Raw genomic sequence first — 17,086 nt, 5'->3', positions numbered from 1 at the left:
GAGCTCTGTCTTCAGGAGTTTACTATTAAAGATAGTGAGAGATTCTCCTGATCTGGTAGTAGAGCTTTGAATTGGATGCGAGCATCAACTGGTAGCCAATGGAGCTCAATGAGCAGTGGGGTGACATGTGCCCGTTTTCTGTATCGCTTTAAAATGATAGAAACCCTTAAATTTCAATGTAAACTGATTTAATTGCCCTTTGAGTGTCTAGAGAACTTTTAAATTTAGGATAAAAATTATGTTTAGTTAGAAAACATATAATTTCTAGAGGGCCATCAGCAACCAGAGCCCTGAGAGAGTACAACTAGTCTTGCTCTCTTTCTCTGGGTGGGTACAGTAGTAAAGTAGATGGCGCTCTGTCCTCTCATCACTCCTAAGGTGATGTGGATCAGCACAAGGCTGCATCTGTGAGCTGATGTATCAGAACCGAGCCGCTGCGCTTTCCTCCGAACACGCTTTGATGTTACTTTACATGTATCGGAGGAGGCATGTGCTAGTCCTTACCCTCCTGGTGTTAGTTATGAGATTCAATCCATATTTCAACATTAAAATTAAAATGCAATACAATTAAAAACAATGAAACATTACCAGGCTCTGTAAAAAGAGTGAATTGGCATTTCAACCAAACTCTGAAACAATTGCATTGATCTAATTTTAATAAAAAAAAAAACAATGTTAATGTTTTCAGATTAACTGCATTTATTAATGCACTACAGTTGACATCTGATAATAATTACTCACTTATTTATAGTTATTAGTTATTATAATAGTGTTATAATAGTAAACGTGGCACTCTTGTGGGTTTACTTGTGCATCTGTTCCATTCTTATGTGTTAGATTATCTCAGATAAGTCAAAATATCATAGCACTTATTGTGTATCATAATTAACATATGCTTTCAGTCACACTTTTGGCAAACAGCCCACCCTCAGGAGTGCGCATCATTACAGCACAAGGGTATCCTAGCACAAATGTGTGTGTGTGTGTGTGTGTGTGTGTGTACGCTGCCATGGGATGCCTTTACCCTTGGTGGAGGTTAATAAAGTGAATTTTCATGCCGGGTGCATCTCGCCCGGCTCTGGGTGGGAGCAGGCGCTGAACGCTGGGCTGTGAAACGCCGTCCAGTGCAGGTGCTACACCGTTCAGCCTCTCACCACACTGCAACCCCAACGCACCACCATCAACACGCAGGTGTCTGATCCTCTCAGTTTCAGAAGAAAAATCACCTGGGCTTCTCACTCCACTGATCCGCTTGGCAAACAAAACCCACACGACAGAAAGTAATCCTTGAATTAAATGATGGAGCGCTGCTCTGCCGCAGGTCCATAAACGACACCAGTAAACACTCGCAGTGTTACTGTTCACGAGAAGAGAATAAACCACCATGACTGTGAGGAGAAAAAAGACGAGCAAATAAAACAAATTACAAGTAAGAAAGAACACAGATGAATGAACAACAAGAAAAGATCACAGAAGGGAAGAAAAGACCACGATTGAGAAGAGAAGAGAAGAGAAGAGAAGAGAAGAGAAGAGACAACAGTTTAGATAAAAAGAAGAAACAAAGATAATATCATGAAAGAGAAGAGAACCACTGAGAAAAAAGAGAAGCTAAGAGAAGATCATGGGAAGAAAGGACCATGATTGAGAAGAGAAGAGAACCATTGAGATAAAAAGAGAAGAAGCAAAGAGAGGTTCATGGAAGAGAAGAGAAGAGAAGAGAAGACAAGAAAAGAGAAGAGAAGAGAAGAAGAACAGAGAATAGAAGAAAAGAGAAGAGAAGAGAACTGCTGAGAAAAAAGAGAATAGAAGGGAAGAAAAGACCATGATTGAGAAGAAAAGAGAAGACCACAGATAAAAAATAGAGAAGATAACAATTGAGAAAAAAAGAAAAAGACCACAGTTCATAAGAGAAGAGAAGAGAAGAAAAGAGAAGAGAAGAGAAGGAAAGAGAAGAGAACTGTTGAGAAAAAAGAGAAGAGAAGGGAAGAAAAGACAATGATTGAGAACAAAAGAGAAGACCACAGATGAAAATAGAGAAGATAACAATTGAGGGAAAAAAGAAAAAAACTACAGTTCATAAAATGAGAGAAGAGAAGATAAGAGAAGAGAAGACCACAAGTTTAACAAGCTCACAAAAGAGAGGAGAAGATCATAGTTGATAACAGAAGAGATAAGAAGACCATAGTTCAGAAGAGAAAAAAGGAGATCATAGTTGAGAATAGACGAGAAGAGAGGAGATTATAGTTGAGAATAGACGAGAAGAGAGGAGATTATAGTTGAGAAGAAAGGAGAGACCCTAACAGAAGGGAATTTTGCGAGTGTGCAGTAGTTCAGTTATTTGTAAATGTTCTGCACGGTGAAGTTTCTTGTTGCTGTAACGCTCTCTCGGCTCTCATTACTCCAGCTATTGTTTGGAGGTGGACGCAGAAACTCCCGGGAGGATTGCAATGTCCACTTTGCATTTGGCTTGGAACAAGAGGCTCGACAGCTCGTTGGAGATAACTTTATTCAAGAGCGCTTTACGCATGGAAGTTGAATGCTAATAAACAGGGCCTGTGCAACAGAGTCGACCAAACAACAGGCCAAATTAAACCAGCAGGAGAGATTCAGCTACTACTTTCAAATGAACAATATAGCTTCTTTTTCATAAAACCATTAGCCACAACTTTTTACCTTGTGCTTTCAGTGGCAGGTTAGTTAGGTTAGTTAATAACGTAGCTGGTTAGCATACTAGCTAATCTTGCAGGCTACCTATCAAGCTGTCCGCTACTCTCCTCTATGCTTCATGTTATTCAACAGTGCCAGTATAAGTTGGCAAAGATGCACCATAAATAAAAATAAGTTTAAAGCCCTTCTTCCACATCTAGAAACACATTGCTTGAGAATAGAAACAAAGTGTGAACAAAAAGTTTAGCAAGCTCAAGCTGGAAACTTCAGACCCCCCATGTTGCGAACCCCCAATCACCTTAGAAAGAACACAGCAAAACATAGAAAACTCTCCTGAAACAGAAGAGGACCTAGCATTAAAAGCTGCAATCAAAAGATGAAAGTTAAAACAAGTACATTTTCAACTGGTAGAATGGGCACTAATTTGTTATTTGGCTAGCTAAGCTACACTAAGCTAATTGTCTAGTTGGGATTCCAGCCAAGCAAGAAAAGAGCAACCTGCTAAACATACATCCTTAGAAACACAAGGAGACTTGATATTAAAAGCTACAATCAAAAGCTGGTAGTTAAAATAAGTACATTTTCTACTGGTGGAATGGGCACTAATTTGTTAGTTGGGTAGCTATGCTACACTAAGCTAATTGTTTAGATGGGATTCCAGCCAAGCAAGAATAGAGCAACCTGCAAAACACACAAAATCCCCAGAAACACAATGAGACTTGGGGTTAAAAGATGCAATCGAAGTTGATAGTTGAAATGGATAAACTTTCTACTGGTGGAATGGGCACTAATTTGTTAGTTGGGTAACAAAAGAGCAACCTGCAAAACACACGTCCCCAGAAACATAAGGAGATTTGGGATTAAAAGCTATAAAAGCTCCGATCGAAGTCAAAAGTTAAAACGAGTACACTTTCTACTGGTGGAATGGGCACTAATTTGTTAGTTGGGCAGCTAGACTACACTTAGCTATTTGAGCTAAGCTAATGGGATTCCAGCCAAGCAAGAAAAGAGCAACCTGATAAACATACTGTACATCCTTAGAAACAAAAGGAGACTTGATATTAAAAGCTCCAATCAAAAGCTGGAAGTTAAAATAAGTAAATTTTCTACTGGTGGAATGGGCACTAATTTGTAAGTTATTTGTCTAGTTGGGATTCCAGCCAAGCAAGATTATAGCAACCTGCAAAACACACAAAATCCCCAGAAACACAAGGAGACTTGCGATTAAAAGATGCAATCGAAGTTGGACGTTGAAATTGATAAATTTTCTACTGGTGGAATGGGCACTTATTTGTTAGTTAGGTAGCTAAACTACACTAAGCTTATTGTTTAGATGGGATTTCAGCCAAGCAAGAAAAGAGCAACCTGAAAAACACACAAAATCCACAGAAACACAAGGGTACTTTGGATTAAAATCTGCAATCTACTGGTGGAATGGGCACTAATTTGTAAATTGGGTGGCTAAGGCGTTCTAGTCAACAAAGTTAAGTTTTTCACTAAGAACTTTTCTTGTATTAGTGATAACTAGCTGGGTAGCCAATCCCTGAAACAGTCTTTAAAATAGTAGTCGAAATATACTCTTCTTCCAGTAAATTACAGTTTATTCCTGTATTGAAACAGAAAAGTTCTGTACATAAGACAGCAGAAGTTCCACTTTGAATGATCCATGACCTCCAGAGCTCTTTCCTGCTTGATCATATAACAGAACAGGCTACTAATCAAGGCCAGGGTTAATAGGAGAGGAAGCTGGAGGAAGACGTGTCTCCAGGCCAACCTGTGACACCCGGGCTTCTATGAGGCAATTACTCATCATCTGCACTTCATCCACCATCCAGAACCACTCTGAAGGAAACCCCCGCCTGGTGAGTCACTGTTTTCATTCTATATTGCCATTTATTCTCCGGCTTTAGTCAGGGAGAGCGTGCAGGTTAGAGCCGACGTAAAGACCACGATGAGTCAGACAGCCCTGTACAGACAACCTCTCTTCCCCCTGGCTGTCAATGCCCCGTCCACTGATGGTGACAGATGCTCAGGCCTGATCACAGGGCTCAAGTCGTCCTGGGAAGCCTCCGAGTGATTGACAGGACGGAGGCAGCCAGCGCAGAAACCACAGCAATCCAACAAACCCATGAGCTGAACAAAGAGATAAGAGCGGTGTGTTTTCAGAGAGGTAGCAGGCTTTCCCCCGAGGGAGAATCCCATCCAGTGACACCTGGGATGGGTACGCCTGACAGGAGGGAGGAAAAAAAAGAGGAGGTGGAGGAGGATCAGAGCATAGGGTCTAAGTTCGGAGAAGAGAAGAGAAGAGAAGAATATAAGAAAGGAAATGAGGATGGGAACAGGTAAGAATATAAGAAAGAAAATGAGGATGGGAACAGGTAAGAGAAGAGAAGAGAAGAGAAGAATATAAGAAAGGAAATGAGGATGGGAACAGGTAAGAGAAGAGAAGAGAAGAGAAGAGAAGAGAAGAGAAAGTAAATGAGGATGGGAAAAGGTAGGAGAAGAGAAGAGAAGAGAAGAGAAGAGAAGAATATAAGAAAGGAAATGAGGATGGGAACAGGTAAAAGAAGAGAAGAGAAGAGAAGAATATAAGAAAGAAAATGAGGATGGGAACAGGTAAGAGAAGAGAAGAGAAGAATATAAGAAAGGAAATGACTATGGGAACAGGTAAGAGAAGAGAAGAGAAGAGAAGAGAAGAGAAAGGAAATGAGGATGGGAAAAGGTAGGAGAAGAGAAGAGAAGAGAAGAATATAAGAAAGGAAATGAGGATGGGAACAGGTAAGAGAAGAGAAGAGAAGAGAAGAGAAGAGAAGAGAAGAGAAGAGAAGAGAAGAGAAAGGAAATGAGGATGGGAACAGGTAAGAGAAGAGAAGATAAGAGAAGAGAAGAGAAGAAAGGAAATGAGGATGGGAAAAGGTAGGAGAAGAGAAGAGAAGAGAAGAGAAGAGAAGAGAAGAATATAAGAAAGGAAATGAGGATGGGAACAGGTAAGAGAAGAGAAGAGAAGAGAAGAATATAAGAAAGGAAATGAGGATGGAACAGGTAAGAGAAGAGAAGAGAAGAGAAAGGAAATGAGGATGGGAACAGGCAAGAGAAGAGAAGAGAAGAGAAGAGAAGAGAAGAGAAGAGAAGAGAAGAGAAGAGAAGAATATAAGGAATGAAATGAGGATGGGAACAGGTAGGAGAAGAGAAGAGATGAGAAGAGAAGAGAAGAGAAGAGAAAGGAAATGAGGATGGGAACAGGTAAGAGAAGAGAAGAGAAGAGAAGAGAAGGATGGAAATAAAAGGGATGAAAAGAACAGGAAGATAAGAGAAACAAGAAAGGGAAGGGAGGAGAAGAGAAGGAAAGGGAAATGAGTGAAAGAAAATGTAAGTGAGGGAAAGTAAAGGAAGTGAATGGAATGCAAAGAAATGGAAAAAAAGGGAAGGGGAAGAAAGAAAAGAGAAGGAAAATGAAGGAAAGGAAAGACGGGTGGGAAATGAAAGGGAAGAGAAGAGAAGAGAAGAGAAGAAAAGAGCTTGAGAGGTAGGTGAAGGGAAGGTAAAATCAGGCAAAGTGAAAGGAAACAGAAGAGAAGGAAAGGGAAGGAATAGCAAGGGAAAGGAAATACAAGGGAAGGAAAGGAAAAGAAGATAAGTGATAAGATGGCCAAGTGAGAAGAATTCCCATGTATCCTTGTAGTGTATCCTTGTTTTGGATACACATGGTTAAGTCATATTGTGTCATTGAGGGAAAAAGCTACTAGAATTCTAACAGCGCCCCCTTGTGTAGGAAGAAATATAAGCTTCAATTATTGCAAATTCAATGCAAATCTAAAGAAGGAAACCCAGCACACCAGGCCTGTCCCGGCTGATCGACTACATTTGCTGTTAGGTGGGAAAAATGTGCATTAGGCTTTAAAGCTTGCAGCAATAGAGATCGCAACACACGTTTTTAAAGACTAATCTGCGAGTGCTGTCATAACCCTGCCATATCTCGCTATTCCTTCTCCAGCTACGTTGAATACACAACATCTATAGCGAAACGGCAGCAGGATAAAGCACTTCTTAGATCTCGGCACGCCTCAGTTCTCAGCGTTTAATATGCTTATCAGCGCCGGAGAGCTTTCGCGCCTTCTTGCCCTCGCGTACAGTCATGTCCTCATCTGCATACACATGAGTTGTAGCGGCCTGCACACATGTATGTCACAGGCATGGAGATGAGCTCATGCGGCTGGTGGTGATTCACGGAGCGCCGGCGGCTCGCAGGAAATGCCTGCTCAGGGTAATAACATGCCGTAATGGGATCATGCTAAGCCCTTCTGACTCCACATGCCCTGCATACTGATGACTGCCTGCACGCTCCGGGTTCACAGTGATGTCACGGCTTCCACCCTGCGGAAGTAACACCTCGCTTTGTTTGCGTCCTGCCCTGGTATGTCATTTCTCTTCTCGTCTTCCTCGCTTTATATCCTCCTCCTCGGTTCTCTCTATTCTGCCCTTTTTTTCTTCCTGCTGTTGCCCTCGCTTCTCTTCTCTTTCCTTTCCTTTCCTTTCCTTCTCTTCTGTTTCCTTTCTCTCTCTTCCCTTTCCTTTACTTCTTTTCTGCTTCGCTTCCATGTTCTTTTCATTTCTAATATTCATTTCTAATACTCTTCTGATAATGATCTCAAGCTCTTCTCTTCACTACTTTTCCATTTCCTTTTTTTCTCTTCTGTTTCTTTTCTCTCTCTTCCCTTTCCTTTACTTCCTTCTGCCACCTTTGCTTCGCTTCCCTTACATGTTCTTTTCATTTCTAATATTTATTTCAAATACTCCTCTGATAACTTATCTCAAGCTCTTCTCTTCTTTTCCATTTCCTTTCCTTCTCTTCTGTTCCTTTTCTTTCGCTTTCCTTCCTTTTCCTTTTCTTCTGCTACTTACCCTTCACTTTCCTTACTTGTTTCTGTCTTCTTTTCCTTTCTTATATTCTTCTGATATCTTATCTCAAGCCCTTCTCTTCTTTTCTCTTCCCTTTCCTTTGCTTCAATTTCCTTTCGCTCACTTTGCTTCCTTTTCCTTCTCTTCTGTTTCTTTTCTCTTACTTTCCTATAGTCAGATTTCATGGTCCCACTTTATAATAAGTGTCCCTAAGTACTATGTAGTTACATGGTAACAATCCGTGTAACTACAGTGTAACTACTGATGAAAGTACACATTGTTACAGATTAACTACAGAGGTACAGGTTATGTAATTACACATGTGTATTAAGGTCAATTTTGACTTGTGTAAGTACACATGTGAGTGTACAAGGGTGAGTGTACTTACAGTACACAAGTGATAGAGTAAGTGTACTTACACATGTGTAACAATGTGTGTGTACTTACATATATGTAATAGTGTGTGTGATAAGTTGAGTATAAAATTATCCAACAGCTATTGTCTGGCATGTAATTAGGGCTGGTTGAGTACACACACATTGTTACACATGTGTAAGTACACTTGCTCTACTACTTGTTTAAGTACACTCACCCTGGTACACATGTGTACTTACACAAGTCAAAATTAACCTTAATACACATATGTAATTACATAACCTGTTCCTCTGTAGTAAATCTGTAACAATGTGTACTTCATTAGTAGTTACACTGTAGTTACATGGATTGTTACCATGTAACTACATAGTACTTAGGGACACTTATTATAAAGTGGGACCGATTTCATTAGTTCATTAGCATTTAGCTACACTAGCCCCACACAGCTCCGTAACCAAACGTCAGGCAGCAAGCACGTCTCGGCTGATGGAATGCATTTGGAGAAAAGTGGAAAATGAGATTTTTTGCCAAAGCATCATTTTAAAAAGCTTTTCTGGATGTCTTAAAGCGAAAAGGCTGAGACTGATCCTCCGAAATCCTCCTCCCGCTCCGCACGGATCCACAGGCGCAGTTTAGCTAACCTAAGGTGATGCTGTAAGGACTTTCCAGGAAGGAGTTTAAATCAAAGCACGATCTACAAACAGTGATTAAATGACAACTGTGATTTCGCAGCCACTTTCCTACTTTCCTGAATGTATTGCTCTCCACAGGACTCTACAGGACTCAGACTGAAGTGGGGTCACCCTGGCTTGAGCAGCTGCTTGAACAGGGCTGAGCAGAGCCAGCTGCAGAAACACCAAAAGCACTGGGAGTTTGCCTGTAGGCCTGGTTCACTCCTGCACCCGACGACCTCTAGTTAGAAATTCGGCCTTGTGGGCCGAAATTTAAGATTCAGTCGAGATTCTGTCTGAGCTCTAAGGAGTTGGGCTACGTTTGGTGTGCACCATTATTGTAGTAATAATTAATAATAAGAAGAAGAAACATGTTTGTGGCAATTTTGGTGGGACATTATGAAGAATTTAAATAACTGTTCCAACTTTAGCTCCAAACACTAATCAATCCCATTGGTCCATCTACTGTAATTACTGCCACTAGGAGTGATTGATAAGCTGAAAGGGAAGTGTTAGATTTGGAATGGATGTGCAACCTGTAGGATCTGCATGGTTCTCCAGTGGCAGGGTTGGACATCATTGGTGTACCATTTGATTGACCCTGATCTATTGGGAGATGGGCTTGTCAAAACAAGGGCTTGTGTTTGATTCACTAAAAACAGGGCAATTTTACCAGACATTGCAGTTCTTTTGTTGACTGTTGACTAGAACATCAACAACCCTTTGGCACCCACCGTCACTGTCATCAGCTCACTGTTTTTTTTTTTTCACTGGAGTACTTATGCTAGGTAATTACCAACACATACTGGGAACAACCAACAAGACCTTCTTAATAACCAATAATAACCAACACGCCATGCACTTCACTGGATGCCTTTCCTTGGAACACTTTTGAAGGAGACTGACTGTCACCATGCAACAAGACCATCCATTTTGCCACTAGCTTTTGTTTCCCATTTTTGAACAAAAAGCCCTGGCCACCCTTAAAAAAAAACCCTGAGACTATTTCACTAGACACAGTTCTTCCTTCCTTTTTGAAGCACATTTGCTAGGAACTGACCAACTGAACAAGACCTCCTTAATGCTAAGTGCTCTTTGCTAGCTTTCAAAATTCTATTTTTACGCTTTTTGTGCCCGCACCATTAAAATAGCATTGGAGTTTAGGAGTTTAGGAATCAATCTACACTGAGACGCACAAAAGCTCTGCGCTGTTAAGATATGAACGCGCCAAAGTCAGAGTTCACCTGACTTTTACAGAGAGTGACAACTGGCACACTAATTGGTTTATTTCACGTTACACACCCATGATTAGGAAGAAGAGAATTAGAACATGCTTTTTGTGCATTTTGAGCCGCACAAGGACACCCCGACACCCCCTAAATCTAGATGCATGATCCGCAATAGACTGGTTCGCTAGGTATTAAGGCCCTATGTGTCTAAACTGCAGCTTGTTTAGCTAAATTACAGTGGTGGACTTTCAGACTCACTACAATCTATAATCACTACAATGTAGGCGAGCTACTGTACCTAAACCTACACATCTAGCTATATAATAAAAACAAATTTAGTCACACAATATTAAATATATTGCCATTTCCAGACATGAAAATTGTCTACACAAAATTCCAGGAAAGGTGCGTATATATAATCAGAAACCCATTTTGTCCACGCTGTCGCAATTTTCAGATGTCAATTCAGACCTGAAACGAGGTAAACTCCTGCCTCTTCCTGCCTAATTTAATAAATCTTGGGTGGGAATCTGCTGTTGTGCTCTTTTATCAGCCAACCTCTGTGAAGGTAATTGGTTTTGTAGCGGGGTGTGTGCGGAGCGTCCTGTGATGTGCTTGGCTAAACGACAGCCGGGCGTGGCGAATGTGGCCGGCTTGTTTGTTTTGGGAGTAGCCCGGGCTTTTTCGCTCAGCTCCCTCCTTAAGGACAGCTAATCAATTATTCCACTCAACAGATTGCGGCGCCAAGTCTCATTACCGACCATTAATAACGGCAATGATTTCTGCTTAAAACACACGTCACGGCCACAATACGGGAAAACAATGTGCTGCTGTTTGAGCTTTGTGTGTGTGTGTGTGTGTCTGTGTATTTGTCTGTGTATTTATTTATGTGTAAGCGAGCTATACTTGAAAACTTCACTTCTATATTACCGTAATTTTCGGACTATAAGGCTCACCGGATTATAAGGCTCACTATCAATAAACGTCTATTTTCTGGTCTATTTTTATAGGTAAGGTGGACTGGATTATAAGGTTCATTTTAAGAGACACTAAGAGACACAATAAGGTCTTGCCGCTGGGTGGTGGTTAGCTAACTAAGTTAAGTAAGTTACGTAAGTTAAGTAAAGCTAGGCAAAGTAAACATAACTGTAATAAAAAAAGACTTTCTTTTAAAGTCAAACGAGTGCTGAAAGTTAAGAAAACTGTTTATTTGGGTGAGTAAAGTGCTTCAGTTTGTTTACAGTAAGCTTAGATTCCTAAATTTCTCCAGCACTAAGGCTGGAGCATTAGCATTAGTATTAGCATTAGCGGCTAACCACTCCAGCAGTGCTAGCCAGGGTTAGCAGCAGGCTACAGTTCGATAATGCTCTCCTCTGAACGGGTAAATAGCGAGCACGGTTAGCAGGTCATGCTAATGCTACTCCATCTCCAGTGATGGAGAACTAAACTAAAACTTGTTAATGTTAATTTACACAGATTTCTCTCCTGAAAACTGTATATTTGGGTGAGTAAATTGCTTCAGTTTATTTACAGAAAGCTTAGATTCCTACATTTCTCCAGCACTAAGGCTGGAGCATTAGCATTAGCGACTAACTGCTCCAGCAGTGCTAGCCTGGGTTAGGAGCAGGCTACAGGCTGATAATACTCACGTCTAAACAGGGAAAGAGCGAGCACGGTTAGCAGGTAATGCTAATACTGCTCCAGCACTGGTGCTGGAGGCACTAAACTGAAACTTCTGAATAACACTGCATGTTTCACTACTTTACTACCTTTGAATGACCAACATATTAGACGTAACAGCTTTACATAACGTTAAAACATAGCTTTGAATTTTGTTGTAGTTTTTGTTTATTGCGGAGAGGTTATTTATGTTGATTACACAAGTTTTATACTGAAAAAAATACTTTTGAAGGGGTCAATTTGACCAGTAACATAAGAGGAGGGTAAAACCATGTGGCGACTTATTTATTTATTTATTTATTTTGGACAGGTAGTGAATATAGCAATAATAAACATTCATTATGACCTTCTTCACACTTGACTTGCAATGAAAACAGACCACAAATCAGGCTTCAAATCTCTCTCTCTCTCTCTCTCTCTCTCTCTCTCTTTCGTTGCTTGACTACAGGACTGAATACTGAAAGCGAATGCTGTTATTATAATATTTGTATCCACATTCCGACGGACGCTATTCTATTATTTTTTTGCTGAATTGCACCCTGAGCAGCGTCCTCAGCATCCTCAGCATCCTCAGCATCCTCCACCACCACCACAGTAAAGGCAAATCATTTCTGAAGGATGCTTTTCTTCACTGGACACATCTTCAAGGCTACTTCGCAAACGAGTCCGCCCCTGAAGTCTCCTCTAAATGGTCAGGGTTGTCACGACTTCAGCGCGCTCCAGCTCAGCGGCGACTCGGATGCTGAAGCAAATCACGAGAAACACAAAGCAGCCCAAGCCTCAGCCGCAGGAACAGGAAGTGAACTGAGCGACTGACATCCTTCCCGTGATTAAGACCACCAAAGGCTCCATCCCAAATATTCGCATCAGCCACATCAGCCACAGCGGCCTCCAGATAAATATATGTACTGCATACCAGTAATGGAGCTGTTTTAAGGCCATTACTGCCACGGCTATAACAATAATGCATTTGGCCCAGCCTCCTGAGATAGGTGACCTAACTGCGGAACTCTCTGGAGCTCAGAAAGTCCGCTGCCTCATTTGTCAAAGCTGACCCTGAAAAACTGCTGTTTTGTCATTCATCTTCACTACCTCCCGCGCCTATTTTTAAAGCGGTGTCCGCGAGTTTGGAGGGAAGGAACAGGGGAAGAAGTAGAACAAAAACTAGTTTACGCCCAAGGCGAGGGACAGATTTAGAAGAGGATCACGAGTTCGTCCCCCCCAAAAAAAGACAACCTGAAGACTGCAGGCTGGGATTGCAAGAAGTGATACAGTATTTAAAGAGCCAGCATCAGAGAAACGTAATTTAATATATATATTATATATACAGGGGTTGGACAATGAAACTGAAACACCTGTAATTTTAGTGTGGGATTTTAGGTTTCATGGCTAAATTGGAGCAGCCTGGTGGTCAATCTTCATCATTAATCATTAATTGCACATTATTGCACCAGTAAGAGCAGTAAGAGTGTGAAGGTTCAATTAGCAGGGTAAGAGCACAGTTCTGCTCAAAATATTGCAATGCACACTATAACATTATGGGTAACAGACATACCAGAGTTCAAAAGAGGACAAATTGTTGGTGCACGTCTTGCTGGAGCATCTGTGACCAAGACAGCAAGTCTTTGTGATGCATCAAGAGCCACGGTATCCAGGGTAACGTCAGCATACCACTAAGAAGGACCAACCACATCCAACAGGATTAACTGTGGACGCTGTAAGAGGAAGCTGTCTGAAAGGGATGTTCAGGTGCTAACCCGGATTGTATCCAAAAAACATAAAACCACGGCTGATCAAATCACGGCAGAATTCAATGTGCAGCTCAACTCTCCTGTTTCCACCAGAACTTGCACCACGCCTTAGGATCTTTAATAAGTTAAGGCGTGGCCAATCTTCTACAATCAAGACTATTAAAATAGTTTACTTTTTTATTATTACATTAATTTGAATGAATACATTAATTTCTTTTATTTATCTTTTAATATGTTATTCTTTTGTCTACATTTAGTTAGAAGAATTAAATGAATTCTAGTCTTGTTTTGTCACTTTTTTTTGTAAAGCACTTCAAACTGTAAAGTATTTCAAACTGCATTTTCTGAAGGTATTCTTGGCAATATGATGAAACACTATTTATTTTTATTTTTTAAATTTAATTTGAAGATTATATTATTGCAGCAACATTATAGATAAGGTTTTTGGTCTATAATAAAGTCTTTTGTCTATACTTTTTTAAAACAACAGTAACTTATTGTTACTTTAGCTTACAGGAACTTATTAAGCAGTCCTCTAGTTAACACATAACATTACATAAAATTAATAAATAAATAAGTACAATAAACTTCATACGTAATTTTTTTTTCACCTTCTGCTTCACCATAATTACATTAACATTCAGCACCTTCTGGAGAAGAGCAGTGATTATGCTGAAATTGCCACTTTGAGCTCCAGTTACTCTGATAACCTGCTGCTTCATAACCTTCAATAGGCTGAGAAATCACCTGTTAATACTGTGGAGTATAATATCTCATAACTCACTGAAAACATACAGCGTGAGCTGCTGAATGGGCTGAAAGGAGGCGAAAACAACGGAGCGCAATTATTCCACTTTGTCGACTTATTTGGTTCAAGTGGGTCACCTTCAAAGACCGTCGGTTCTTTCATTTGCATAATTCAGTGCGACGGAGGAGTGGAAAGTGTGGCGTTCTGAGTGATCAGGGAGCTTGGCCTGCGTTATGGCTGGAGACCCGCTCCACGTCGGGTTCAGAACCCTTTTCATTAATGACCTTGCATTATCAACTTAATTAAAATTCCATTCGAATTACGTCCCTTCATTTTTTTTTTGCATTATTTTATATAGTTTTCGTCATTCTGAAAGGTCTCTGGGCAATCTCAATTTTCTTCGGGGGCGCAGGGACACTTAGTCCAGCCTATTGAAATGCATTGAACGCGTTCGCCGATATGAATTAGGCTGGCTGAGGTAGCGGGCTTTCTTTCTTCAAGTAACGTCGGCGCGCCTCGATTCGGGTCTCCATTATCTTGCATTATTCTGGGACGCAATTTACCTGCACTCAGGATTTAAATAACTTCAAACCTAATCCATTTCTGAAGTCTAAGCTAATCTAGCTGAAGCGCTGCGGCTTCTCTGTATTTTCAGGAAAAGCACGTTAAAAAAAAAAAAATGAATAACAAATCCAGAGCCACTCACTCTATGAAGGAAAAGAAGAAGAAAAAGTGTCTAAAGTACCTTTATTGCTATTATACTTATACACTTGTACACTACAATACAAGAACAAAAGAAAAAGTTCTTCTATTTGGGTATTCGAGTCTTTACCAAAGTGATCACTGACTTCAAAAAGAAATCGTCATCTTCCCATATCTTCACTTGGAAAGCCAAAGTCAGCCTTTGTGTTCCTGGGGCAGGTAAAGTTAAGGGCTTAGAAAAAAACGTAAGTATCAAACTAACAACCATGTGATTAATAACACAGTATTTTAACCAAAGTCATCACTGACATATAAGAAATCATCATCTTCCCATATCTTCACTTGGAAAGCCAAGGTCAGCCCTTGTGTTCCTGGGGCAGGTAAAGTTAAGGGCTTAGAAAAAAACGTAAGTATCAAACTAACAACCATGTGATTAATAACACAGTATTTTAACCAAAGTCATCACTGACATATAAGAAATCATCATCTTCCCATATCTTCACTTGGGAAGCCAAGGTCAGCCCTTGTGTTCCTGGAGCAGATAAAGTTAAGGGCTTAGAAAACCTGAGTATCGAACCCACAACCCTGTGGTCAATGTAATGTAATGGTACAGCACCTTTAAATAAAAGTGAGTTAAGGGCTTTGTTTTAGGGCAGCTTTGCAAGCTGCATGGGTAGTGAACGAACAACCCTGTGATAAATTAGCTTGCTCGCACTCAAACCAACACAAAAGCTCCCTTTACACACAGTACCTCAGCTTGGAAAGCCAGAGTCAGCTTTGCTATGATGCTACGATCTAGAGCAGAGAGAATGAACAGAATTTGTAGTGTCAGTTTAGCAGATCTGGGTATTGAACCAACAACCATGTGATCAATAACATTTTTAACCTTTTTACATTTAATTTTCCAGCTTCAAAATCCAGAGTCAGATAAGCGGTGGTGCTTAAGGACCATACTCAAATATCAATTACAGTGGTAGAGTACTGTAATAGCCCTAGATATTGAACCTACAACCCTGTGATTAATAACCCAACACTTGACCAAAGTTATTATTGACATAAAATAGTAGTGTTTGCATATCCAAGCTTTAAAAGCCAGGGTCAGACATGTTATACCAACTCTGATAAATATTTAAGGAGTTAAGGACCTTGTTCCAAGGCTTAACAGTAGCGGTTTAGCAGTTTAGAGAGTATTGAACCAACAACCACTTGTTTGAAAACTCTGCACTTTGCATTTTAACCAAAGTTACCACTGCCATCCTTGTTCAGAACCTAGGGTCAACTTGGCTACAGTGCCCCAGGAGTAGACTGAGTTAAGGACCTTGCTCCAAAACACTCCAAAAAGCTGGGTTAAACCAACAACCATGTGGTTTTAAACACAGCATTTTAACCAAAATCATCACTGGCATAGAAGAAATCGTTATCTTCCCATATCTTTACTTGGAAAGCCAAGGTCAGCCCTTGTGTTCCTGGAGCAGGTAAAGTTAAGTGCATATAAAAAACTGGGTTTCGAACTCACAACCATGTGATAAATAACCCTATAATAATCAATTAAATGTAAAAAATTATAAAATATTCCTTTACTTGTTTCATGTTGTTATTCATTATAGAAGTGATTTTTGATGGATGTGAGGTGCATCAAAAAATAAATAGACCAAAAACAAAGCAAAAGGATATTTAATTCATGTCAGCAGACGTCTTTCAGCTCTCACACTCGTCTGCTTTTGACACGGAACTGCAGACAACACAACAGAGTGTGTTCTAATGTTGTAAGTGTATTCCGTGCATAAGCACTCTGGATGCATCCACTCGCTGTGCTCTCTACAGGCGGACGAGTGGCTCTCAGAGAGGGACCTTTAATTCATTTTGCAATCATTTAAAAGCAAAGTCACCCAGTGCTGAATAGTGATGGAGTTTGTGGCTTTGTTTTATATCATAAATACAGGAAAAAACTATATATTAAAAAACTGGACCTATAAAGTTTAATTTAATAATAAAAATCCCTGACTCTTCAGAAGAGTTTGAACTGGAGCATTATGTTCCTTTCCCTTCTGGGGCACTTGCTCGGTATTGTAATGACACAGACAGTACGAATTATTACAGTAAAGCACATAAAGATGTAGCGCATGATGCAATCCTGCATCAATTCACTGCATCTGAAGCTGGAAGCTGAAAGCGTGAGACTGCAGAGTTGCGCCGGTACTGTACTGCTGATCTACAGTACTCGGCCAATACAGTTTTGCCCAAAATATTGCAATGCACACAACATTATGGGTGACATACCAGAGTTCAAAAGAGGACAAATTGTTGGTGCACATCTTGCTGGAGCATCTGTGACCGAGACAGCAAGTCTTTGTGATGCATCAA

The 17,086-nt window shown here is 40.4% G+C and overlaps 1 protein-coding gene and 1 long non-coding RNA gene across 2 annotated transcripts in view; one reads left to right on the top strand and one right to left on the bottom strand.

The window, feature by feature from the left end:
* Window positions 1–17,086, bottom strand: part of grin2aa (glutamate receptor, ionotropic, N-methyl D-aspartate 2A, a) — a 255,009-nt gene that overhangs the window by 213,843 nt on the left and 24,080 nt on the right. The gene's annotated exons all lie outside the window — the stretch shown is intronic.
* The window catches only part of LOC125784385 (uncharacterized), a 247,625-nt gene that overhangs the window by 230,372 nt on the left and 167 nt on the right, over window positions 1–17,086 (top strand). The window lies entirely within an intron of this gene.

The sequence above is a fragment of the Astyanax mexicanus genome, chromosome 19, assembly GCF_023375975.1.
Source record: "Astyanax mexicanus isolate ESR-SI-001 chromosome 19, AstMex3_surface, whole genome shotgun sequence".
NCBI classification, from domain to species: Eukaryota; Metazoa; Chordata; class Actinopteri; order Characiformes; family Acestrorhamphidae; genus Astyanax; species Astyanax mexicanus.
Note: the sequence above shows the minus strand (reverse complement) of the source record. Positions and strands in the feature narration are given on the sequence as shown.